The sequence below is a fragment of the Manacus candei genome, unplaced genomic scaffold (assembly GCF_025592945.1).
Source record: "Manacus candei isolate 608988 ecotype Guabito, Panama unplaced genomic scaffold, ASM2559294v1 h1tg000014l, whole genome shotgun sequence".
NCBI classification, from domain to species: Eukaryota; Metazoa; Chordata; class Aves; order Passeriformes; family Pipridae; genus Manacus; species Manacus candei.
Window position 1 is genome coordinate 70,767,050 of NW_026138062.1, and position 26,173 is coordinate 70,793,222.

Genomic DNA, 26,173 nt, shown 5'->3' on the forward strand with positions numbered 1-26,173 from the left:
GAGATCCTTATATACCTTGGAAGAGTTTAATGAGAACTTCTACAGTAAGGAGTTGCAGTGCTGTAGTGGAGAACACTCCAGTCTAGGGATGCACAGAACTTCTGAAGCAGTGGCTCCAAAACTTGCTTGACCCAAGCTGTACATGTGGATAGGGTGAAGTTCATGGCCCATTCCATCTTTCTTCTCAGAGATGAACATCATAGCTGCCACTTGCAACAAGAACTGCATGCCCAAGAAGAAGGGACAGTAACATCTGTCCATCACTATTCCCTCACACACAAACCAAACCATGCCCTTCTATGTCACAAACTCTCCAAACTCTCATGCTAATGCAGTGCAGACAAGAACTCTTGGTTCACAGCCATGCACGAAACAGATGTGCTGTCGAAAGGATGTTAGGCACCTGTCCTGAGGAACCAGAAAGGCAGGAAGGAATTTGAGCTTGGGCCTATGACTGTGTTGGGACTAGAACTGTTGAATATCTTCATCAATGACATAGACAGTGGGATCAAGTGCACCCTCAGCAAATTTGCAGACAAAGCCAAGCTATGTGGTGCTGTTGACACGCCTGAGGGAAGGGATGCAATCCAGAGGGACCTGGACAAAATCCAGAACTGGGCCCATTTGAACCTCATGAGATTCAACAAGACCAAGAGCAGAGTTTCTGGTATCAATCCAGGCTGGGGGATGAACAGATCGAGAGCAGCCCTGCTGAGAAGGACTTGGGGGTGCTGGTGGGTGAGAGGCTGGACATGACCCAGCCATGTGCACTGGGGGCCCAGAAACCCCCTGTGTCCTGGGCTGCATCCAAAGCAGTGTGGGCAGCAGGGGAGGGAGGGGATTCTGCCCCTCTGCTCTGCTCTGCTGAGACCCCACCTGCAGTGCTGCCTCCAGCTCTGGGGTCCCCAGCACAGGAAGGACATGGACCTGTTGGAGCGAGTCCAGAAGAGGGTCCTGAAGATGGTCAGAGGGCTGGAGGACCTCTCCTGTGAAGACAGACTGAGAGAGTTGGAGTTGCTCAGCCTGGATAAGAGAAGGGTCTGGGGAGACCTTATAGTGACCTTTCAGTACTTGAAGGGGGCCTATAAGAAAGATGGAGACAAACTTCTAGCAGGGCCTGTTGCAACAGGACAAGATGCAATGGTTTTAAAATAAAAGAGGGTAGATTCAGACTAGATATAAGAAAGAAATTTTTTATATTGAGGGTGGTAAAACACTGTCAACAGATTGCCTGGAGATGTGTTGGATTCCCCGTCCCTGGAAACACGCAAGTTCAAGTTGGATGGGGCTCTGAGCAACCTGGTAGAGTGGAAGATGTTCCTGCTCACTGCATGGGGGTTGGACTAGGTGACCTTTAAAAGTCCCTTCCAATCCAAATCATTCTACTTATCTTTTGATCTGATTTTTCACACCATGCCCTATTGCTTACAACCTTCCTCCATTGCTACTTCATGTGTACAAAATTGCAGGTGAAAGTCCAGTCTGACCATTTGGCACTGCTCTCTGCAGTGATACTAAGGAAAAACCTTAGGAGGGTCAAAGAATTGTTAAAACTCTAAAGATCCACCCTGGTGCAACTTTGATCTGTTTGTTTTAATTCATTCCTGCCTTTAACAGATTTGGAAGTTCTGTGTTAGTACGAAATTTATCAGTGTTATGTAGATGTCATGCCTCTGGAACTTTCTGGTTCAACAGCAGAAGAAATGGAAGCCTTCTATTAACCTACCTAACAAGTATCATACTGAGAAAAGAGGTTCCGTCCTTCTCAACATTCACAGAGTTTGGAAGGGTAGAAAGCTGGTTTATTTGCTGTATTTTTCAGGGCAAAGTTACTAATCTCTACTAAGACCTTTTTTTGTAGTAGTAAATCAGGATCCCTGCAGTTTGGACCTGTTAGCCAGAGTACGTCAGCCAGTGACTCAGGAGCTGGTCTCTGAGGCAGAACTCCAGCACAGCCTTTTGCACCTCATAATATATACTCAGAGCCATCTCTGCATTGTGCCCTGTGATTGCAGTTTCTTTTTGTGGGTTTCTGATTTCAGGTCGTGATTCCTGGGCAGATGCTTATTCCTATCTCTGGCTGCTGACCCTTGGTTTGACTTTCTGGTTCCTGAATTTTGGCCACGAACATTCGGCTCCCTTCCCAGCTCTGGACACAGGCCCTAACCTTTGGGCTGAATAGCCTGGGCTCCAGCCTGTAATCCTAGATGGCCACCAGGTCATCTGTAGTAGACTGTACTCTAATTTATTTAGTCACAAATGAACTCTAAGAGATAAGTCTGGGTGTTGGTTTTGTTTTGGTTTTTTTTAAATTATGACAAGTGCAGCTATTTATTTGCAAACTGGTCTTTTATCTGTATTTTGCTAGATTGCTAAATGTGAACTTCTACTTTCCATTAGTTATCATATTGTTCTAATGGCCATCTTTTCTTTGGGGAGAATATAATCGTATCTCAGCCAGTGGAGCAGGTGAGCAGAACTGTTAGCTTTTATAAAAATTTCAAATTGGTGGCTATAAGTTGAATAAATTACATCAGAAAAGGCAATAGTGTCAGAACTTCCATTTCATTTCTATATGAAATGTTATAAATGTTACTGATATACTGTATGCATGATCTACTTATGGGAGTTCATAGTGTCATTCCAACACACATGACATAAGAGTGTAAACAGACACTCAAACACGGTCAGACCTGTAAGAGTGTCATGACTGAAACTTGATGAAAATATGAGTTATGAAGTTCACAAAGGATGAAGATAAATTTCCAGAAAGAGGAAGAACTGAAACTTATAATGTGTGTTAAATGTTCAGGTGGAAGAAGGGTCAGATTGCTTTGGAAGGAGAATAAATGGAGAAGGAGTACAAAGTTGAATTGTAAAATGAACTTAGTTACAAGTAATATGGAATAGGCAATAATGTGAAGCTAAGTGAAAAGAAAACTGCTTTTAGATATCCTATATATGTTACATTGCTCATACACAAAGATGGTATAGCATAGACATTTATATACACATGCTCAACAGAAAATAAAAGTCACAAGATCTGGATGAATTTTATTTCATTTTGCCCATAAGAAGTTCAGGAATAAAAAGTTCCCTGTTGATGCAATGTTTTTGCTTTGTAATATTTTGATGGTGCTAGGTATCCAAAATCACAGGAATAAATGATCCATCTGTCCCGTTCCTGTGTCAAAATATGTGACAGTTGTCAATCTAGGAAAAGCATGCTTCTTAGTTTGCTGTTGCTTAAAGGCAAGTTATATTACAGTCTCTTGTTCATGGCTGTTTCATAGAAATGTGAAGCTTGCTTAATTTTAGAGCTTAAATCAAGGTACATCAATATGGAAACATTTAGATTAACTTTTTTATTAAATTATACAAACTTCCTTGCTAAACCCATCTCCTTATGCCCTTTGACAAGAGGAACTGTCCTTTACTAGAGGAGTTTTCCTCTAAATACTTTTTTTTTCCTCTGAAGCAGGCTAGCTCAGATGAGGGATAGCAAGTTGTTTGTGGAATTTAGCTAAGATGTGACTCTCCTTTGCTTTGTGTAAGTGAAGAGGATGGTGGAAGCAGCAAGCTTAGTGTATTGCTTTGGTGTGTTTCTTCCAAATTGGTCACGTACCTTAATAAGATTTTACATACTTTTGTTAAACTATCAGTTCAGAGAAGGAAATCTGGTGAAATAAAACAAGTGCCTTCTTCAATTAGTTGTCGTCCAGTTAAAATTTGTTAGTATAAAAAGCTACAGCAGAACAGCAGGGCATAGCTTTTGTCTAAACTGAGAATTTTTACTTAGTGTAAAGCTCTTTAATGGAACTGCCCATGATTTCATGTGACATTCACCTTGCATAATGACATCTTTTTTTTCCCCCCTCCAAATGAATTAAAAATGGAAAGTACTTCCAGTACCTCTTGGTAGGTACCAAGAAGTCAGATCCCTTGGTACCACGGAGGTCCTTTCTTCATTACAGGCAGGTAGTTTCCATTATTCATGCTGGGTACCATTTCATTTAAAGTCCCACCATTACTTAAAAAGCAAGATATTAATGAGAGATGTTACTGGAGTGTGGTCTTTTAATTTGATATTGTTCGATCCAGCTGTTTTAAAATTTCTAAGAATAAAGCTTCCATTACCTTATATTAGAGAAGATTTTTATAGGCAAGAACATCTAATTCTTGTCTAGTTTCCCTTGATAGCCAATTGCCTTTCCTAAATCTTCACTATATACTTCTTGGTTAATCCTTTTGCTTTGCTTTAAATAATTTCTCTGATTCCTTGATATCCATACATTGCAGTTAGTTATATACAGATATTTTTCATACGACCCCCATCCACTTAGCTGGTGAGTAGCCAAGTAATACATACTTAGCACTTTTAATTTTACCTCATAAATCAATCATCGTAGCTGCAAAATCAGTTACATTTTTTCTTAAGCCATCATTCAATACAAAGAGTCCATTATGCATGTCTGTGAATAATATATTAATTGTGTGGTTTAAAATCATAAACAACGTTACACAATTAACTACATAAAATTGCTCGCTTTGAAAACTGTATAACTACAATTTCTATAATAGTAGCTAAAAGACGACAGCATTAAGCCGGGCATTGTCACTCTGAATTGACACTGGTAAAGCAGAGGCCTCTTAAATGTGCAATTATGATAAAGGGAAAGCGTATTCCTTGTTTCAGATTTATTGCTTTAAGTACTTTTCCAAAGGTTTTCACCTTATTTTGTATTGCTGTGCACTAATGGTGTGAGACAAGATTACCTCGGTGAATGGCTTTATTAATGTAAAGAAATATTACTAAAGTTTTTTTTTATAACTGGATTTAAACATCTTTTTCGCTGTGCTGTATTCTCTATCAGGTTGTTAAAAAAAAAGATAAAAATTACTTCTTTACTGATTTGGCTCTTTTGTTCTTGGCAAATATTTCTTTTTCTGTTGGGGTGGAGATAGAGATGGAATGGATAGCAGGATCTACAGGAAAAGAGAACACAATCCAAAACCAGAAGTAAGCATATTTATATATTGATAATTATTTGTCCCAAGTTTGAAAACTAAACTGGGATCCAAATTCCATAGGGTAGGCAGTGTTAATGTCTCCAGTGAAGGTATTCCTGCTGTATTATGGCATGGTTAGATAAGGCAGAGAAAGAGTTGAAAAAGGCATTACCATTCTTTCAAATCTGGTAAACTGAGGTAGGAACAGAGAAGAAACAATCTGTCCAATATGACAGAATTTGGCAGCAGAATCAAGAGTGTAAGCTCCTGCCTCCCTGTTGAACTGATCTACAAGACTGTATTTATTCTATAATCTGTTTTTATGCTCTTATCTATTTAATCTTCCCCTCATACCAATTTTTATAAGTATGTCTCCACAGAGAACTCCAGTGTAAGAAATGTTTCTGCAGATGAACCCTGAGGTTTTATAGCAACACTGTATAATCATTACACGGGAGGTACCCGGCGCTAAAATGGTGCAAATTATCATTAGGAGTGAATCATTTCAGCCCAGGGAAGGAAGGTTTGCTGCCTGCCTACTGCCTCTTTGCCATCGCTCGCCCTCCCCAGCAGCCGCTCCCGTGGCATTACATAATGTCACATATGTTCGGCCAGATTGCCCGGTCCTGCTGGGGGCAGGGGAGGCACCGCGAACGGCACCCCCTCACCCTCCTCCTGCCGTCATGGGGAGGAAAATCCCGCTTGGGGTTTGCCTATAGGGCTTTTGGGGCATGGGAGACTTCGCTTCCTCGCGTGTACTCCCCGCAAAGCGCAGGGAGGGAGGAGATGCTGAGAGCCGCCACCCGCCTCCCTTCCCACGGCTGGGCTCCCACAGCCCCCCGGAGCAAGGTGGTGCTGAGGGGCTGTGCTCCCCTTTTTCCCAGAGCTGCTGCTAAGGAAAGGCTGCACACCAGCTCCTTTCGTAGCTTGCCTCATGCCTCTCCCATCCATTTTTCCCTTTTATTCCTCTCCGACTAACAGGGACAAGTTAGCACTGCAATCCTGTCACCTGGATACTCGCAGACAAGGGCTGCGTGGTCAAAATCAGTGTCTTACAGCCATTCTTAACCTTTGCTGCATAAAAAGTATGGGCCACTCGCGAGTTGGACTCGATAATTCATGCAGGTCCCTTCCAACTCAGAAGATTCTGTGAAATAGCTGTGGAAAAATAAACTGGGGGAAGTTATGCCATGGCTTGTAACTGTGGTATAGAAATACACTCAAATGAAAGCCCAGGCATGGAATTAATGCATTTGGCACCCTACTATGCAAAGTAAAAATCAGCCACTAACTCTTTAGTGTGGTGTACTAGTTATTTCACATGTTATTTGTTTAAACTGAAAATCCCAACACTGCTTAATTGCACTGTATGTGAAACTCCAGATCTGCTACAGTTCCAGATTTATAAAACAGTATTATAGAGAATATAGGCCTATTAATTTTACAGTCTAATTTCTGATTAGATTTTACAGCACCTCTGATGAACTGCATAGATTTCACCCATTAAAAATGATGACAATTCAGTTCTGTCATTTTAAGTAGAATTAAAGCCAGTATTGCCAAGTATGATAATATCTTATGAAAAAAGTGAACCAACATTTATATATATATATATAAAAAATAAAATAACCTGGCGCCTTATTATTTCTCTATAGGAAGATTGCACTTGCCAAGACTGTTACCTGTTTGTGCAGTCAAGAGCCTTTGGGTCTGACAGCTGACATCAAAAGAAATTCTCCATTCAGGCTGAGCAGGTTAAGTAATGTTTCCTAGCACAGCTGTGTAATGTGTCTGCTGGTAATTAAAAGAGTCCGCTAGAGCTTATTAAGGAAAAGTGTGAAGTAAACTGTTTTCTATCAGAAAACAGTTTTGTTAAACAATAAAATCTCTGCAATGTTTTATTCTTTGCTTTAGAAGAAACTAAGAAAAGGGTGCTTGGGGTTTTTTTTTTAAGAGGAAAAAGAAATCCAACACTGAAACAGTCTGTTCTTGACTTTTTTTAGATGCAAACTTAAATAAACGCCCCCAAACCCAAAAATGGAAATGTTGTAATATGAAAATAAAATTTCCATTTTCATTATTGTCAATTTTAAATTTGGGGAAGGGGCCTATTCTGATTTGAAACAAAGCCAGATTCTGAAACCAGACGTAAAATGACATTCGCACTTGTGAGATGACTTTCTGTTTGCATTTGAAGATGCAAGGTACGTTTTTTAGCTCTGATTTGCTACACTAATCCTGTTGACTTCGCTTGAAAAGAATGGCACGTTTCCCACTAACTTTATTAGTGGCAGGATTGGGCCTTGATGCAATACCTCATGTCACAGCAGCAAAACTTGTTGCCAAATAGTCTGTCTCAAGGGAGGAGATTTCCAGTAACTGCTCCCTGAGAACTATTCTAAAAATGCAGCTTTTTTCTGTCCAGCCATCGGGATAATGATATACTCCATCCCTGAAGAGAGGGGCATTGACTGAGCTGCATTGATGGCACCAGAGGTCCCTGCTGGCTTGTTCACTAAACAGAACTGGCAACTGACTCTGAAGATAAAAGTTCTTGACGTTTTTCCAAGCTGGTGGAATGGAGCTGAGTGACACTTAGAAATAAATAGAGGAGGGAATAGTATGATCTTGAATGACAGAGGAGCTTTCATGAAGTACTTTCACGGGGAAGATTTGGGATGTACTGTTCCAGGCTTGAGTCTAGGGGATTTGTTGACAGTTGGATAATGGGAATGTTTGGTACGACTGGTATGAAATGTAGAGGAAAACAGAGGGAAAAGTTCCAAATTAATCCTTTATTCCCACTTAAATGGTTAAAACCGAAATACAATGATATATCTTTTCCTTCCTAATAATTGACTCTACAAATTGTCAATCTCTTTGGAAATCTATTAGAAGAACATTCTCGCTCCTGACAAGGAAATGTACTTCATGAAAAACATTTGTCATTTGTCTGTTATCATAATTCATGATCTTATCCTTCATTCTCTTGCTTGTTTAAGCAAACAGAAATAGTACTTTTAACCTGACACTTCAAAGGTAAAAATATTGTGAAGAGGTCCCCATTCTTTTTCTTCTCATCTCTGATCTCAGCCAAAGCCTTTGAACATCAAAGTGGCTCAAAGTTTGGGGCAAGTTCTTAAGGATTGGGTTACTAGAAAGAAATCAATTGAATTTCCATGTTCGTATTCAACATAGACCAGAAAAAATATTAATATTCAAGAATATTCTAATTTAATCACAATAATTAAGACAAATTGTGCTCAATCTTTTGCTCAGTACAATGAAGCTCACTCATTCCATTGTATTGCCGTGAAAAATCCTTGACTTCTGTCAGTCAGAAACTTCTGGAGAAAATTCCTAACCTAGGAATTATAAAACAATTAGAAATGCAAAATAAATTCCCCAAACAAAGAATCCTGTCATCTTAATTACAGCATCACACTGTCATGTAAAAGGTTAACACTTAAAAAATGAATCTTGTACCCTCCATCTATTACCTCTAAGCAAGTCCCATTTTCACTTTAATTTTTGTAGGCTGCCATCTAATTTCAGCTCTCTCAGTTTATCTCTGGATGTATTCTCATTACAGCCATCACTACGGCCAAAATATTTTAATCTTCAGTATAATCCCTGTAGGCCCATATTCTTAGCTACAACTTTAGGGGTTCCACAACTGCTCTTTTCCTTTTAAACAGTGGTACTCCTTTATGCAGCAACTCTTGCTCTTGTAAGGACTTTCTAGAAACAACTAAATTCTGCAGTTTATTGTGAAATTACCTTCGTTGTCAGTGCTAGAGAGTCATAAATCCTCCCTCTCCCCACTACTCACCTTCGAAGTTCTGTGTTCTTAGGAAGGGCTCTAATAACATTATTCTGGTAGTTTTAATTTCTGGTCATTTAAAAACCAAGTCCTGGGGACATAACTCTTAATATTTTCTTTTTTTTCCCTTTTCCTATTACTGATGAGAACACATTTGACATAAATAATAAAACATGTTAGTCCTAAAACTAGATCCCTCCTCAGATATATGTGACCACACCTGGGTGCGCAAAGCTGAGGGACCATGGGAATCAGTAATCAGCTCTCCAGCAGAAAGGGATGCCATCAGGAAAGCCAGTCAAGTTGGCCAGTGACTCTGTCACATGACTGCTTCTGGTTTAGGCTATAGTATGTTCTGTTATGGAGAATTTTCACTAATCTCAGTAGCATTACCCAAGAAGGTACCTGTCTGAACAAGGCTGCCTGAAAAAAAACAGGCTGTTCTCGTTTGTTTGCCAGGGCGGGTTTTTGAATTATTTATTTAGTTATTAGTTAATAGTAAAGAGTGCTTAGTTCAAATTCTTACAAATGACTACAAGGTCCAAAATAAAGTTAAACAGCTCTTTATTCTAACATCTTCACAAGCCAGAATCCCTCAGAAAACAACGCAAATCTTGTGCAGCTCGTGGCATACTCAGTCGCCAGGCACAGCAACCCAGACTGCCTCTGTCAGTCCTAATCCTCTGATCAACCTGACGGGAGGGTGGTGGCACATGAGTGCTTCCTTCAGAAGAAAATCCGAGTTTGCAAAGAAATAGTTTTATTTCAGTATGAAGGATATAGCCATAGTGCGCAAACATCTGGATTCAGGAGCTGAAAAGGGCTTCTGAATCTGCCAGTTGGGATACATCAACTCTTTCTGAAATATATATAGGACACAAGCAGAAAGCCATCACCCAGTGCCCATGCAATCGCTTTAAGAACATGAGTAGTGAATTATGGTTTTACTTCTCTTTTTTTTTTCCTGAACTCGGTGATAAAGCTTCCATTACCTTAACTTGGCAGAATCAGCCCCCTGACAAATACCTCTTAGTAATAAGTCAAAGTTCATGAAAAACTTGGTAGTGCAAGAGCAGTAATAGCTTAAATAGATTTTGTGGTGTATTAGTAGCCACTGGGAGAGACCAGCAGGTATGAAACAATGCATTAGTGTGTACAATATTTGCTCTGGAAACAGAACTTGCTACAAGATGAAATTTGATAATCGGCCTCATCAGCGGATCAACAAGCTGGGCATTAAAATAATCTAGCCTAGGGAACATAAAAGCATGAGTGAGCAATAAGCAAAGCACATTTAGTTCAACTAATAATAGGAAGCCTTAATCTTTTGACTGCAACCCTGAAAGAAGAGCTTGCAATCAAAACAGGGTTTTTAACCAATGAACCTGGGTTGAATTTTAAAGATGGGTTAGAAGTTCAAGTGGGCTTGGGTTGATGGCAAGAGCCAGCCATGAACAGCTCAGGGCTTTTTTTCTGATTTTAACTGAAGAAAATTGATGCTCGTGCAGGCTTTTATGCTTACCAGCTTGTCAATATGGTAATAGCATAGTCTGAAATTGCTGGTTTGGTTGACAAGATCTGTGTCTTACCAGCATAGAAATGAAATCCAGCATCATGAACAACCCTGCACACAGGCAGCTTTGGATTGCTGAGTAAGAACAGGGCCAGAATGGAACCCTACAGAGCAGGAGAAATAAATGCTCTAGGAGAAGGACACAAATTACCCTTGAAAATATAATGCAGGTAACTGTTGGATAAATATGATTTAAGCCAATTTAGAACTGTGCCAAACAGGAAGATAAAGTTCCTCAGGCATTCAAGAAGAACATTAAGATCTAGCAAAATGAAAGTAGCTGGAGAATGAGAGCCTGTCTTTAGGAGAAGGTTACATCTCATTCCTGTCTTGCTGAAAATTTTAAATAGTAAAAATCCCACCCAAAATCAAAGCCAAAAGCAAAGTCTATATGTATTTTGGTGATGCTGGTTTCTGGGGATGTAAAATAACATAGAAATTCATGGAGGTATTTTATGCTTTATGTTGTGCATCAACTTAAACAGAATTTGTGCATAGTGTTGCACCTCTTGATTTCTTCTGGATTCTAGCAACTAGATAATGCTTAGTGCTACTATTTTTTGATTAAGAAGAGACAATAAAAAGACAATTAATCTTAATAAGTGGGCAAAACGTTCCGCAAATCATGATTTTTATAAATTTTCAAGAATTTGAGGAAAATTCCACAGATTTCTTTTTTTATCTTCTGGTTTACAGATTTTCTTTCTACCAGAGGCATTCTAGCAGGGATGTTGATGAAAATGTTCACTGATATTTGAACTCTCAGAGAAGAGATAGGGGAAAGAAAGAATAAAAACTCGTAAGAGAACAGCTGTGCAATAGGAGGAAAAGTTGAGTATTCTCTTTTGCAGTGTCTGGATCATAGAATTTATCCCACAAATTAATTTTTTTTTATGTGAAGGTGGGAGCTGGAAGAAAGCTGATGAGTCATAGAAAACAGAATTACATGTCTTCATGTCATGATTTACACTGTGTTTTACTCATAAATCCAAGTAGAGCTTATTACTGGAATCACAGTACATCTCTGATACTGGGAAAGAGAATTTCAGTAGAGAATAGGGAGAGTCATAACACAGTAAATTGCTTATGCCTTTTTTTATAGAAAAGAAATGAACAAAATCTATTTACAATTGTAGGAATAACTCTGGAAAACACATGAAACTATTTGTTTCAAAATCCAAGAATTTTTCTGACTTGTTGTATCATTTATTAGCTTTCTTTAAGCATCCATATGAGTGGTATAAATCAGAGAGTATGAGTAGAAAATTACAAATAACTAGTGCATAAAGTGGCTTGGGAGAGGTGAAAAAATGTCTATGGATTTAATTAATTTTTCTGTCTCAACCTGGCCAATATAGCTGCTTATTAATTATTTGTTAAATAATTGTGAATAGTGACCACCTTTTCAAGAGTTTAATCTGCTCTAGGCAAACCACACAGACACTTGTTTTTTGCAAACACATTTTTTCAAGAAACTGGTTTTGTACGTTTCTGCTGGTAGACAATGGACCCAGCCAGTAAAATATTTAAGTGTTATTAGGGATATAGAACATAACATATTTTAGAAGATGCCTGTAAGGAGTTGTGTGAGTCCTTCCTTACCCTTATATTAAGAAAGTTAGCAATAGTATTGTAGAACTGAAAGTATCAAGAGTTTCAGTATCATTTACATTAAAGAAGGGATTTTAGGTGGGGCTATAAGTTTAAATAGAGTTTGTCAGAAGAACATGGGGTTTGTATGTGATGACAGTATTCTGCTTAAACAAAATAACAAAACAAGGCAAAAAGTAGGCACAGCAGGTTAGACAAAATTCAGCATGAAAACATTTTAAATATTTCTTTTTCCTGCTGCTTGATCATCTGGTTCCTCAGATGTGGAAAGAAGCAAGAAGCAGGGATCCCTGGGAGTATAAACTTCTCCTCCCTTTGTGAGAGGAGCTTCCAAGATTAGGTTTCTTAGACTATTTTATCAAGGCAACAACATTAAGGTCCTGGCTTCCCAAATAATTTGTATGGTGGGCAATAATTATAATAATACTGGAGGACTTAAAATGTTGTTTCTAATCAAAATAAACATGAGACTAAACTTTCAAATTATTAACAAAATGTAATTATTTTCTCTACTTTAAAATAGTTGTAGCCATCGTAATGCAAAAAAATGGATGTTGTTCAAATGAAGAATGCAACCCAGATATTCTCTGTGCTGTCATCAAAACTCAGAATGAATTCTCTTCTCCACAGAAGATACTTTCACCTTTTTTTTTAATCATATATCAGACAAGAAAAAAAGAGCAGCAATTATTTCAAAGTTAGAATTACATACATAAAAACAAGGTATAGTGTCTGCTGTTTATAAATGGAAGTATCCTCATGCTCTCACTCCTTTCAAAGGAAGAGTAATATTGGCTATGCAGTTCTCTAAAATATATGCAAAAAGTGGCAAGGGAAATTTCCCAGCTCCATGAGGGGATGCAATTTATGTGAACAGAACTGTTGCTTTCTGGTTTATAGTGAGTTGAGTCACTCCTATGCCTTGACAGTTTTATGTCAGATGTAAACTACTGGTACGATGATCAACAGCATCGAAGCTGGATTTGTTATATATCTAACATTTAGTGAGGCTAATGCCTTCTAATAAAACCTAGATATTTGTGTGCTAATAAAAATATGCAAAGATATATAGTTGGATCAGTTATAAAAGCACAGCTAATATGATTCTGATAAACTCATCATATAAAATACAATCAAGCAGAAACTTATCTGAACTTACATGGCCCAGTGATTTGAGTTCCTTGGGTTTTTCGATACACAATTTAAATGGATTTTCTCAGTAGGCATCTGTAGGTAAACAGAAACACTAATCACTTGTAACTAAATCTGTGATGTTAGGTAGGTAAGTACCAATTTTTTTGAGAATATTTAATCCTCAGACCTGGGACCGAGTTTTCAAAATAGCCCCTGTTTGAGTACCTGCACAAAGAAGCCAGGTTTTCTTCAGAATTTCTTAGTTCTACATAAGCTCATATGTGAAAAAGGAAATAATATTTAATAAAAATACATGAGATGCACAGTTTAGCTTAACACAGCAGTTTCATGTACTTGAGTCAGAGCTCTTAGTACCATTTGTACTAAAGAATATTATTGCAATTTTAATATCTAATTAAAGTGTTCATATATTTAGAAGCATTTGTCCAGTACCTGTATTATTTTGAAGAGCAGACACAGGACAGTTTAGCTTCGGTTTTTTAGGTGCTTCCTAATGGTCCTTTCCAGAACTTTATTCACTTGCAGCGTGGTCCTGGCTGCCAGATCGCGTATGTATAATTTGTACATACTGTTCACTTTATTTGAGAACACACTGTTTCAACAACATGGCTTGTGTCATCATGAGAACCACGACAAGGGGTTACCCAGATCCCCTGTTAGCCAGACAGAAAAATAGGGCTGTGAAACAAAATTGTTACTGAGAGTAACTTCTGAGTGCAGAGCGTGAGAGAGGACAGGATTCTTCAGTCCTCATTCAATCTGTTACTGCTGACATTGGGAACATCTTTGTCAAAGGAAAGAGGGAAACATGAATTCTGAAATGAAAATGAATTTTCTGAACAGTTTCGGCGACCTGCATACAACCTTCTCAAACATTATCTTTGCATTGCCACCAACCCACAAGCCACAACAGTGCTTGTGTAGTGTAATACCTGTGCTACTGGTACTTTCTCAGGCCAGTTTATAAGTAGTGACTCCAGCACGGTTATTTTCTGGACATGCTTTCACACCAGCGATGTGACACGTCAGAACAATGTTCTCAGAAATATGCTTTGAATGTTTGATTGTGCAAGTAGGATGAAATAGCAGAAAATTCACAAGTATGGGATGCGTTCTTCTGAATAAAAACACCAGTATTTCATTCTGCTAAAATAATTAATGTAGTCATATCGACTTAGCATACACCCATTTGACTCTTCCATGAAAGGTGTTACAGGGGCTGAAAGTAGTGTTTATTTCCTGCCACCAAATATAAGACCCGAAGTGTTAGTTCCTGTCTGTGGTCAAAAAATGCACACCCCTATCCCCAAACCACATATGGCCAAATAAGCCTCACCCTGTCTCATGCCTCAGAACAGATACGGTGTGCTAGAGGCATGGCCAAAACTCACCAGATGCTGCAAGCATATGATTCCTCCATGAGAGTTTATATGGTACAGCTGTCTTTAAATGTTTTTGTAATTGAAAAGACTCCAGCATCTGGTCCTTTGCTTATTACTCTTAGAACAAATAGTCATGATCTGAAGTCTACTTTTAAATAATGCAGAAAAAAAAAAAAAGGAACTTGAGTCACTGAGGGTACATTTCTCTCAGATGACCTGCTTCGAAATACTTGTAAAAATGTAAGTAAAATGTGTAATTAAAAAAAAAGGAAAAGGAAGTGGAAACCAGCTCCAGTGGGGAATGATATGAGTTATGTATGCATACAAATACCTCTGTAATTTTAAATGTAGGTAGATGAAGTAACAAGCAGTGTGTACTCTTGATACCTTTCAGCTATATAAAGAGTACATAACTCTTCCCTTTACATGTTGTTGTGTAATTCAGCTCCACCACCAACAGTTGCAGATTTGCTGCTGTCACGAACAAAAGAGGATATGTCCTACGGTACCCCCTGCAGAAACCCTCCCCTGGACCAGCTCTTCCTCTGATAACACTTGTAGGGTTACTACTGATTTCATTTAGTCCTAGAAGGAACTCCTGAAGAATGGCAAACTTTTCTACCTTACTACTTCAGATTTATGGATGAACACTATCACATGATTATAATGTATTTAGGCAAACATCTTTTGAAGTCATTTGTTGAATAAATAAGAATTATAATGATTCCTTTTTTAACTTTCTTTTCTGTTTTGTTTGGTTGGTTGGTTGGTTGCTTTTGGGTTTTTTGTGTGTGTGTGCCTACCTAAGTTTTGGAATAGTAGGTGATTTAATCCTCTGTGAAGGCACCTTTGAAATAGAGGGTAATCTGACATATTACATGTATTGAACTAGGCTGACTCAAGGATGGAATTTCATTATTTGTCTATGTAAGGCTGACAAACTATTTTAGAGGAAGATTTAGTCTGGAAATGCATTTCTGTAAAGCTACCTAGCTTCTCAACCACATCCTAAGCCTTTCATATCATGATTGGATGCCATGAAGCAAGGCCATAATTATTTTGATAGAAAAAAGGTAGTTTAAGAGAAGTTAGTTTTTTGAGAGGCTGAGATAACCTCAAAGGAAAATCAAAATAAGAGCAATTGTAATTCTCTCCCAAGCTCTTCAAAGCACTTTATGTAATTTAAAAATAGGTTAGCATTAGCTTAAAAATGTTTGGGAATAATATAATAGCATTGTCCTTTTAAGACTACTACTTGTTTTTTTACTGTATGGCACAGACCGATGTGTTCTACTTCTGCAAGTTAAAGAAAAAGTTTGTTACTGAAACTGTAGCTTTGTTCATAAATTTTAAATGCATTATTGTAATCGTCAAAGTGAACAAAAGAAAGTTGTGGGTGCATCCACTGTTTATTTAACCATTTTTTAAGCGGTCACGCAGATTAATTATGTATCTCAAGAATGTCAGAACCACAATTATATTCTGATTTTGATAGAATTTGTATAGGTCAAAAACATACCTTTCTGCCTGGGAATTTTCTGTTAACAATTGTAAAGTAGGGGGTGTATCATTATACATTTTTATAGATATAAAAAGAAGTGGTTCGCTGATATACCGAAGTGCACCACCAACAGCTCCTCACTAAATGCTTGCAATTCTGGGAATGAGTTCTAATGTAAACTCTATAAACCTGGTTTTCTCTTCCAAGACCAATACAAAGGTAGTTTTTACTTTCCTGTCGTAATTGGCCTTCCATTCAAAGGCATTTTATAGTGATGAGTTCTCCTTGAAGAAAAAAATTGAAAGAAAGTCCCATTTTGTAATGTCTGTAACAAAGTGAAGGTATAGACACCACCCTAGATAGGTACATCCATAGATGCTCATCTTTTATGCATGGGGGGTGACTTTGTGTGTTTAATTTTGGTTGAAGAATGCACAGGAAGGACCAACAAATACACATCAGTACTCTCATACTTCTTGAGAGGCAAATTCCACTGTATGCTGGAATTTTTCCTTTACTTATATGGAATGTTTATTTTGTATATTGTTTGAATTCTCATAGTTAAGTAAATATGGACAAGTGGCACAACTCAGTGTGATACAAATACTAATTGTTGGAAATAACCTACTAATTCTATACATTGCATTATTTAATGCAATTTCAGTTGATTATATCTTACTGAAACTTGCATCCTCAGGCAACTTAAGTAACTCTAAGTTACCTAACAACAATCATTTTAACAAATGCTCTACACACACATTTTTTCTGTTGCTTGTCCAAGATTCCTCATTTTGTAGGTTTCTCATCTACGTAACATGTTCCCTAAGGTTAAGAATGAAAGAGGTCTCTACTACAGACATTCTTGATTGAAATAGCAGATAAATTGCTGCAGTAATGAGAAAATTTCTTTTTCCCTAGATAATTCAGTGGTTTAGCATTGAAAAAAATTTGAGGTGAAGATTCTTTGTGAAATAAAAAAATTGAAGATAATTTCTTTAGGATCAGAATTTGCTAATGAGCCTACTATGGAAACGAAGAGCAAAACTTATTGTTTTAATGGAAGTATGATCAGACTATATTTACAAGACTTATGCTCTCAAAAAAAGAGACTGTTGTATAAGCACTGTGACATGCAGTGGCTTTAGAAAATTCTGCTGCATGTCTGGAAGAAAGTGGTTAAAAACACACGATGATGAAGTTAACCTAAATCTTTCATTGGCTTAAAAAAATAGGTCAAGTAATACATTACTAGCTCCGCTCTAAGCCTGTACACAATCCGTACATTCCAAAGTGAAAGAGGTTTTGCTTAACATTCCTACATCCACTTTCATTCATGGTATCTCCAGGTTAAAATATTTAGCTTTTCACAAAAGTGAAAAGTCTTTGCTTTATTTAAAGGGGAAACTCCTATCTTCTTTAACAATAGTACTCCCTTACTAAAAAGATGATTGAATAGATCATTTATTTTACCTGAGTTTTAAAACTAAAATGTTGGCGTGTTTTAATGCAGAAATTATCACGCAGTTCGTATGCGACTTGCAAACAGATTTGTTTCTCTTTTTCTCAGTCTTTGACTGCTGGAAGTAAAGTATCATGAAGTGTTCTGTAGAGCGTTTGGCAGACAGCGTGCGACGCGTCGAGACGTTTGTTAAACACAGGCACACAGGAGGTGCGATGAAGGTCGCATGCACTTTGTAGCTTCCCTTATACAGCCAAGTTCAGCCTGTGAGTCTGGGTGCACTCCCTTCTTTGGTGGGAGCAAAGTCTGAAGAACGATTGACATTCAGCGCAATTTCTGACAGCAGAGATTTTGGGGATGCCACCTACCAAAATGGAGGGCTGGGTTAGGGTGGGAAGCTCTGCCCGGCTCTGTTTCTTTTCCTCCCAAATTGTATTTATTTGCCACATGGGCAGACAGCTTTGATGGTTTTGCCCCCGCTCCTGGAGCTGCTCCCGCGGGCTGCCGGGGGTCTTCCCCCGCCTTTCCTCCTTCCCAGCGGCACAGGGACCGCGGGCCGCCCTGGCGCCAGCCGGTAGGGATGCTCTCTGCTCCCGGGAAGCTGGGGCCGAGCGATAAGAAGACGTGCCGGGAGCTGGCAGGGCCGGGGCAGAGCCCGCCCGGGAGCAGTCGCAGGTGCCGGGGCCGCTGCCCTCCCTCCCCGTGCGCTGCCGGGAGCATCCCGGCTTTTCCTTCAAAATAATAATAATAATAATAATAATAATAATAATAATAATAATAATAATAATAATAATAATAATAAGTTTCTAGCGCGTGTTTTTCGGAGGAAAGGCTGAAAACGTAAGCTCTAAACCGACCAGAAGTGGTAACGCTGGAAGCGCCCCCCACACTATTTCAGGGGAGCCGAAGGAAAAGAAAAAAAAAAAAAAAAGAAAGGTGTTATTTTTAAGCCACCGTTGTTTTCATTAAATACGGGTCCTCCGGTCCTGTCGCTCACAAGTTTGTTTCCCGGGGGCCCTGCGCCTTCGGTCAGGTTAATTAGCGAGGGCAGGAGGGGATGCGATTCGCGTACGTGCGGCGCGGCCGCCCTGCCCTACCCTGCCCGCCCCGCCCGGGGCGGGGGGCGCATCCCTGCATCCCGCCCTGCCTTCCCTCCCTCCCTCCCTCCCCGCGCCGGGGGTTAGAAAAGGGTTAAGAAACTTGGCTGGAGAGATGAATGGCGCGGCGCGGGGAGGGGCCGGGCTGCGCCGCGGCGGGCGAGGTGGAAGGCGGAGAGGGAGGATCGCGGCTGCGGGTTAGGCTTTGAAAGTCAGCCTCGCAGGCATTGCAGCAGAGCCCCGAGCCGCGGGGAGCAGCGCAGCGGAGCTCGGCTCGCCCTGTATGTGCGCGGGGATGCGCGGGGGGGACGGCGGGGAGGACGCGCGGACTCGGGGGTGGCGGGAGGCGGCGCGTCCTGCCCTGCGCTGCCCTGTCCTGCCCTCCAACCGCGGGCACCCATCCGCCCGCCTGGGCTGTGCCGGCCGCCGCTCTCCGGAGCTCCGTGCCGGGACCGGCCGCGGCGGGCGCGGGGGGCTGCGGGCGGAGCGGCCCCGGGAGGCTCCGGGCGGGCGGCCCGGGAGGAGCCGCGGCGGCTGCGGGGTGAGTGCGGCGCTGTTCCGCCGGGGAAATGGCCGAGCGGGGCGGGCCGGGGCCGCGCTGCCGGGCGGCGGCACCGCCGAACAATGCCGGGGGGAGCCCCGCCAGCGCCCCCCGGGGCGGGCGGAAAGTTTGCCCGGCCGGGGGTGGGTTTGGGGGGAGCCGCGGGGACGGGAAAAGTTACGAGCCGCCCCCCCCTTTCCCTCCCCCCCCGCCGCGGGACCCGCGAGTGTTCTGCCGAGCGCTGGCTGCGCGCCCGGGCCCCCCCGCTCGCAGGGACACCCTCGCGGGGCGAATCGCCCGCGGAGCCGCTCGCTCGGTGCGCAGCGGCCGCGGGGCCGTGCGGGCACCCGGGGCCGTGCGGGCACTCGGGGCCGGCCTCGCTCGCCGCCCGGGCGCGCTCCCGGCAGCTGCGGGCAAGGCCACGCTGCCCCCGCCGCCGCCCCCGGGCGCGGAGCCGCCCGCCCGCCCCGCCGCCACCTGCGGGCCCGCCGCCAGCGCCGGGGCTGCCGCGGCCGCCGCCGCCGCTCGGAGGTGGCTCCCTGCGCCCCCCAAAGATGCCTTCTCATCGCTTCGGGCTCCCTTAGGGACGTCGCTGTTTTCCCCTTCTAGACTAAAGGTTACTTTTCCAGGCGTGGAGGGTTTTTCTGTGTGTCCCCGAAGCCCGTTAAAGGTGATTTTTTTTTAATTGCCAGCCCACCCTCCCTTTCTCCACGTTGTTTGAGGCTGTTCTTTGTAAGTGTCGGTGGGTGATTAAGTTGGAAGGCAGTGAGACCTAAGGAAACGTGGTGTGGGCAAAACAAGGGCAAGCGTTGTAGCGAGCAGATAGCCTTGTGTGTCTGTGCTGCGCCTCTCTTCTCATCCTGTGTTGTGTATTCTGGTGGTTTGCTGGGCTTTTAATTTAAAAAAGGATTCAGCTGAAATGCTTGACACGTGTTGAAGGTGCTGGAAAAAAACAGCAGGGTTTCTGGCTTTGGGATTATGTTGTTGTTAAGAAGGCTGAAGTGGAAGTTGTCCTCTTTTGCTCATCTTTCTGGAATCTGGAGACTATATTATTCCTTGTTTTATTTTGAGGGGACCTGCCTGCAGTGTCTGACAGCTCACAGGCTGATTAGAATTTAACTGAGTCATGGCACTATAAATGTTCAGAGATACCGTAAAGCTTTATTTAAAAAAGAGTGCGAATCCAGTCTGGAAGACCCGTGGGGAGGAAGCAGTCACTTGTGGAAAGGGGATGTTGTATCTCTGAGTGAGTGGTAGAAAATGTTTTCTTTAATACTCATATGAGATTTACTGTTTCTAGGGCTGACTGAACACATGAGAGAGTGACACATTGAGATGCCATATGAGAAAAGCTCTCTGACCTGAGGATATCTTGTCGTTAAAATCAGATTTAATGGCATCTGAGTAACTGTTACTATATGGGCAGCAGTAGTTAACATCTTGGAGAGCAAAAGTTCTCATCCAGAATGATGTTCAGGCAGGTTTGGGGTTTGTGCTGTCTGGGGTGAGTCTCTTCCCAAACTTGTGGTTGAGAAGTCTGACTTGTTGTTCTACAGCGGTCTGTCAAGATAGAGTTGACGTGGACTCCGAAGCAAGACAGCACGTTAGCCATGAGTGAAATGCCTACGTAAGGGTGTACGTGTTTTGTTGAGTGGGATGGGAGAGGTACTGAGAAGTGACTGCATGGTTTGGGCAGGGGTGAAATCTGACCTGCTGTGAGACTGGCCTGTGGTTCTGGGTTATCTAATGAGCGAGAGCTATCAATGGCTTTCAGATTTTTGTAGGCCATGCATGCACAGAATACAAGATGCTGTCAGATGCCAAACCATACTGGATGAACACTTTTTTTTTTTTTTTTCCCTGTTAGTCTTGGGGTAGAAAATTACCAGATGAAAACATGCTCTTCCTCTCTGCTCCCTATACTTCTTTTTCCAAAGTAAAAGATGTGCTAGCCAAAATTTATTGTAGTCATAAAAACTATGTTGATAAAGAAGTAAAAGTGAACTAATGTTTTTATATTGTAAACTTAAATGGGTGATCTAATTGCTGGCTGTATCACCTACAGTGTTTGATAGCTGTGTTTGGGGTAAATCTGTTCCATAAAAGGCATCAAGGAAATGTTTAATGTTTTTTTAGTGATTCAGTGAAAGTTACAGAACTTAAACATGAATTAACTTTATAGTGATTGTATTTATCTGTAGTTTTGCTTAATGTGTGATTGTTTAAAAGAATTGGCAAAAGCTTGCTTGAAGCTTGTTTGGTCATTTCAGAGCTAACTTTGTTTTTCTGGCTTTGAACATTGGCAAAAGGTTTCTATAATACCAGCTTTATTGTTAGCAGTGAGAGCACTGTCAGCTTTACCAGTGACAGTGCAGGATGTTACTGTATTAAAAGATAAACTGTTTTGTGTTGTGCCAAGCACATGCATAAACTTGCCCAAGGCAAAGCCAGGGAGTTGCATTTCTCCCAGTCAGCTGTCCTGCTCAGGGGCTGCGTTTGACACCTCTTTGTAGGGCTATCAGAGAAAACATGGGGTTTATAATATTTTTTGTTAATTTTAGAATAGCCCTTCAGAGGTTGCCTGAACCTAAAACCCAAATGGCTTGTGGTTGGGTTCTTTTTTTCCCTAAATGTGAATGTTTTGGGAGTGGAGGGGATCCAGAAGAGAGCCTGGGGAGGGCGTGGGGTTCCCAAATGGGTGCCTGGTGTGGGAGCACAAGCCTCTTTTCCAGTGGGGCTTTGGTGGCTCCCCTCCCATGCATGGGGCTTGCAGGCAGGGCAGGTCAGGTCTTGGCTCATCTCCCATGTGCTGAATGATAGACTGGGTGATGAGCAGTAGGCGGGATTAATAGGATGTCTGTCCTGTGGATTAAAAAAGGATGAATACCATTTTGGGACAAGAAGTGCAAATTTTGAAGTATAAACCATTACCCCTGAGGAGGGGTTTAATGACAGGCAAGCGGAAAGATACACAGGTAGGGAGTGAAACCTGACCAGGAGGAAAAGGTGTGAAAGAATATGTACAAATGTACAAAAAAGATAAAAAGCGTAAACTTGACATTTTGTCTAAACAACCTTAACCTAAAAACAAGAAGGTTAATGGTAACAGCATTTGTGGTTTGCTCTGTCTTCCTGCCAACAGGCCAAAACGATAAGGACAGTAACTGAGCTGTGCTGGCCTGCCTGGGGCAAAGAGTTGTGAGGAAAGTATTTAAAAGGCTTGTGGCATCGCTTTTGGATATTACAGGGTTAGGGTTTTGCTGGTTGCATTTTGAAAATGCTGAGTTAGAAAACAGCATACAGTGGTTGGCAGGCAGCACTTCGGGTGGACATCTGTGACCACATGAAAACTTTCCTGCATTTCCCAGTGGGAAGCTCTGCCTTGGGAAAAGTGGGCAGAGGGATCCTTTTAGTAAAGATGAATGCCTGCTCTTTAGTGTTTCTGGATTATTTATTTCAAATACTTGGAAGTGCTAACGGATCTATTTAGCACTTGAAAGAATTAATTTGGTAATTTATTTGGCTGTCTGTTGCAGGTCACTTGGCTTGATGGTTGAAGAAGGAGAATGGGAACTAAAACTCACGTAAATAAATATTCACGTGTAGAAAGGGGAAGAAGCAGTTGCTAGACATCTTGGGTCAAATCCTTTTGGCATAGTCTTCTCATACTTAAATTGTTATTGGAGCTCATTGTGCCTGTTTAATTGCCTATCTTGAGTGAAACTGTTTTCATACCACTGAAATACCATTGTCTTCAGCAGAGGAAAACCAATATTGCTTATAGACAAAATCAGATAAAAAGAAGAAGCTACAGATCTTCTGTTAGTTTCTGGTTTCTAAGATGCTGAGTTTAGCATAGAAAAGAAACTTGGTGTTGGGAAAGACTTCTGAGGGGTTGATCTTCCTCCTCTAAGAAAGGAAGTTGTGAGGGAGTCCTCGTGAGAGATCAGGCGCTAGATGCAAAATGCGTTTCAGTCTTGGATGAAACTATAATTTGAAAACAAATAAGGGAGAATTTAATGTGTCCCAAAAAGCACTTAATGAAGTTCTGTGCTGAAATGTGTCCAAGCAGTATGTCTTGCTCACATATGAACAGTATTTTTGTTCTCATTGGTCCTGAGTTGATAATGTTGCTCTGATACTGATTTTTTTTCGCAGTGAACTTTAAGATTCATGGCTGCATGCTTTCTGCTTCTTCCCTGTGCCCCATCCCACTGTGAAAACGAAGAGGGAAAGGGAACTGAAAAGGTCTTTTCAGTGATGTAGAAAGCAGGGCTTGCCTCAGAGGTAGAAAGAAATGATCATTCTTGCCGCAGGAGATTGTCTTGTAGACATCGTTCATGTCATCACCTGTCCTGCTTTTGGCAGTTCATAAGGCAAAACAAATCAACATTCAAAAAACTGTAAGGTGTGCAAAGCAACTAATCCATATGTGAAGTTTTTGGGAATAAGGTATTATTCTAGAAAAACCTTTTTTTTCTTAATTTTTAAAATGTTATTGAAGAATATGAAATTTCTCCAGAAATAACAAATTCTTTTGTTCTCTTTTCTCTGAATTTCCATAAACCTTTTTCGTTACTTGGAACAATACAGAAAAGACTGTTTAGTGCTGACCTAAAGCAAAGCCTGTCTGTACATTGAACCTTGATGGCAATACTGTGTGGGGTGGGTTTTTTGTGTTTTATTTTATGTTTTTACCTACTAGGTAGAAATCTTGGAAGGAGGAATGTTTACATTCACTCCCTTGTCAGTGGTGAAAAACATTTTGTCTACATCTATAGATAGTATAGATCATTCTTAGTATTCTATAGTATAGAACAGTAATACTGGAATTAACTATTTTTTCTCAAATTAGGGTGACTTGAGAAGATGAGGATGTTCTTATTAGAAGTGCTACTTTTTTCTGTTCTGCAGGACCTCTTGTCCTGTTTTTCCTTTGGCCACAAAAGATTCCACGTCCAGCTTATTTCCCCATTCAGCAAAATGGAGTTGAGAAGGCTTTGAACTGTGTTTATTACCTATGTTTATTATCACTGTACCCGACATTTCTCTGTTTATTTTGACTGCAATGGTAGATGTTTCTTTTTTCCCCTAATTGAATACAAATACTGAGGCTTGCCTACTGTTCTGTAGCGCAAATTGTCTTTTGATTTTGTGATGTGTATAGGAGAAGGATTTGCAACAGTATCTGCATGTAGTATTTCGGGGTATTTACTTATTTTTCAGCTTAATTGGCTCTGTTGTTAGGTATCTTTTGTTGGATCTTGATGCTGGCAGTAGTCCAGCATGCTGCTGTTATTTCATGTACCTGAAGGCTTTGAATAGGTTTTTTTTTTTTCTGATGATGACCCATCTATCAACACCTGTATCTCTTCTCCCAGGTAGCAGGCATATTGCAGTGGTCAGTTAGATGTTTGCTCTAAGCTGACTTGAGCCCAGGTGGTTTTGTGGAGGGGGAAGTGCTGAGATGTGCCCCCAGCACACACCATTCCCACTCTGCCCCCTCCATCCTATGCACCTGTACCCACCTGTGGGATCCTTGGTGCTAGAGAAATTCTGTGTTTAAAAAGCTTTTGCATGCGTTTTTTATGGGAGTAGAAGCTAAAGGTCTTGAAATAAGGAGAGGAAGTCTACCTCTGCCAAGCTAGAGGAGTGGGGGAAAGTTCAGCTAAACAGTGGAGAAGGTCTAATGTATTTTATTGTTTTTTAAATACATTTTATTGTAGTTAAATTTGACTCTTTATGCTTGCTGCTTGGGTGGTAACTTCATGACAGAAGATGTAACGTAACCTTTAATAGTGATGCTCGTTACAACAACAGTGGTGAAATAGTAGAAATAAGAATGATCTGGACTATCTGAATTTTGCAACATTCAGTGAAATTTCACTTAGGAATAATAGAAAAGTGATGAGAATTTTTAAGGTGGTGCTTGTGATGGATAAGATATTCTTATTATAGTGTCATATACTATTTAATTCTTATATCTCAAAAACAAATATAATTTCTACTGGTTTTGTTTTTTCTAGCTAATTCTGTGGCATTTAGCATTACACTCACCTGTTTTACTGTGCTTTTGTCTTTTCCTTATGTATGTGTAAATTAATAGTCCTTTTAAAAATTATTTTGATGTTCATAGGTGGAAGTTTGAAGTGTTAAACACTAATCACTACATAGGAAGGAGGGCTTTCATGTCACAGCTGTTTTTTGAATGAAAGGAAGAGAAAGAGGACTGGGACTTTCAGAGATGAATGTGATTTTGTTCTTGCAGAAATACTGTTCCCTTAGTCAGTACAAGTCTAGACAATGTGAGTTGTTTGTGCTGGTTTCGCTGATGGTTCTGTTTGGAAGATTTTAGTTTCTTCAGACCTACACGTTTTTCTGAAATAAAATTGTTATTTGCAGTTCTTACGAACCGAAATAAAGCATGGCTTTCTGTTACACCAACAGTAAGAAAGTAGATGGAGGCAATGTGAGGTAGGAAAACTTGCTATGCAGAGTTTCATAGGGCCATTTCTGCTGTTCTTTCCAGATCGAGCATGAAATTGTTGAGGAAGAAAATTAATGCATCCTTGGACTCCTGAAGGAAGAGCTTTCCGGATGGGACCACATTCAAGGTAAATAATTTGTTTGGGTTATTTACCTTGTCTCTTTGTTTTTGGGTTTCTTCTTTGTCTTGCCAAAGCTGTCAGACATGTGCCATGTATAAGCTGTTTAGGATTATAATATGTTTTGAGGTGATAAATTTTCAAGTTAATCCCTGTCTTTTACTCTAAAATGTCTTTTTTCTTTTTTTTTTTTGTGTGTGTGTGCTGATTAAAGAGAAATAAATATTTTTGTAATGTTTGAACTTTCTGTGTGCAATTCACTGTTAAGTCCTGAAGATTTAACCTACTTATTTGGGAGGTAGCAGCTAAATAGCGAAGAACTTGATTTACGTATAATTTCAGAGTGAAAGAGAAGATTAAGAAAAATTTACTGTGTTACCCTCTCTTTTTTTAAATAAAACAGATCCAAATTGAGC

The 26,173-nt window shown here is 40.6% G+C and overlaps 1 protein-coding gene across 7 annotated transcripts in view; it reads left to right on the plus strand.

Moving 5' to 3' along the window:
* The window catches only part of NRIP1 (nuclear receptor interacting protein 1), a 106,939-nt gene that overhangs the window by 12,426 nt on the left and 68,340 nt on the right, over positions 1–26,173 (plus strand). For 2 of the 7 annotated variants that reach the window (XM_051779583.1, XM_051779584.1), the window contains exons 1-2: positions 18,747–18,892; positions 25,682–25,766. The gene's annotated coding sequence lies outside the window, so the exon portion shown is untranslated. Of the gene's footprint in view, positions 1–18,746; positions 18,893–18,990; positions 19,153–19,633; positions 19,823–25,681; positions 25,767–26,173 lie in introns of those variants that run through there. The other 5 variants (XM_051779585.1, XM_051779588.1, XM_051779586.1 and 2 more) reach the window with 3 other exon arrangements.